Source organism: Eutrema salsugineum, unplaced genomic scaffold (assembly GCF_000478725.1).
Source record: "Eutrema salsugineum unplaced genomic scaffold, Eutsalg1_0 scaffold_7, whole genome shotgun sequence".
NCBI lineage: Eukaryota > Viridiplantae > Streptophyta > Magnoliopsida > Brassicales > Brassicaceae > Eutrema > Eutrema salsugineum.
This window is the reverse complement of record NW_006256486.1, coordinates 13177589-13179233: the sequence shown is the minus strand read 5'-3', so window position 1 is coordinate 13179233 and position 1645 is coordinate 13177589.

The following is a 1645-nucleotide window of genomic DNA, read 5'->3' as shown; positions in this document are numbered from 1 at the left end:
AACTGAAACCAAGGAGAAGCAGAATTAGGCCGAATTTAATCCCCTGTGGTCGCATTCATTTAGACTGCAGGAAAGAAAGCATTGATCGCAGTCCCAAGTTTGTAACCGAGGCCAGAACTGAGTTCCCCACGGTTGCGTATGTCTGGACCGTGGTCAATGGTCATTCATACGACCTCAGACCCATTATCACCCATTCCACCTTACCATGATTGATGCGTGTCAACTGCGTGAGGGAACAAGTTTTACCCTTAACAAAAACAAATGAAAGCCGCAAGTGCACAGCTAATCAATTGTATTATTTAGAGATCAAATCCACAAAGATTTGTGTGCCTGGTATTCTTTTACGGTTTCTAACTTTATGTCTAGACTAGATTGGTTTTAGAAGTTGGTTGTTGTCACGGATTAAACTAAAACTAAAGAAAGCAAATAATCTATCCTAGAAAGCAAGTAGAAAAATCGAATGAAAGCAAATGAAACAAGCAAAATATCGAACTAAAGCAAATGAAATGCAGATCAAAATAAGCAAGTAAAAATCGATTGGTTTGTAAACTATGGCTAAAAACGCTGAGCTTTTGGGAACTCTACAGGGATCATAATCGGTTTTAACACTAGGGGTTATAGACTAGGATTGACGGATATCGAAATATAGGGTTCCACAGCTAGAGTACGGCGGTATGACTACGTCACTGTCGTGATCATAACCAACTGTTTCTCGCAACCCTGACCAGTAGGTTTCCACTCTGGCCCTGTAAGGGAGAGAACGCAAGAGCTGCACAAGACTCGTCAGTACTCACGATCTCGCCGCAGGTAGGTTTCCACTCCTACGGAAATATCGCCTGTTTCATTCTAGGTCTGATACTTAATGAAAACTTTCGCAACACTAACTATCTAGATCAGATACTAGGTGATCAATCAAGCATACATGCAATAAGAACGAGAATAAACAGAGAAAAAAGTTAAAATCCCAGATCCATAAACATTGATGTCTTAATCGATTATGAGAGCCCCTTTCGGGAACCCTAAGCCCAACTCGGGATCTACTCAGACATGGCTGAGGTCGACATCATCATTGGTTTTAATAAATGTAATCAAAAACAGTTAAGAAAATAGATGAAAGAAAGATTCTCTATTGAAGAACTCAGACTTGAACAATCTTCTCTAAAAATCGCATAAAACGGCTAAAGGAAAAGGGTTTCTGTAAAAGTATGAAGGTGGTTGTCTAAAAATGACATAAATGACAAGTATTTATAGTCTTCAATACTCCATGGTCTCTAGGGTTCCAGAATTGAGGGAGAGAAATGACTTTGGGCTTTAGAAATATGGGCTTTTAACCGGAGTTGGCCGACCGCGGTCGAGAGTAACGTGACCGCAGGAAATAGGGGCTTGGCCGTGGTCGTGAAGCTTGTGACCGCGGGAAATAGGCTGGTGGCCGCGGTTGCGTGACTTGCTGGCCGTCTTCGAATGTCTCCGGGGCAAATGGAATATCTTGAGATCCAACCGTTGGAATGTGTCCAAACCAAATGCATTTGAAAGCTGGCTGATTCTTCTATAAGTTGTCCAATTTTGAGGTTGATCAGACGGTGAGAAGGTCTTCGTCTCTCCATAAGAGTTCTGACGGTCTGTATTTATCCAAAAGAGTCTTTTT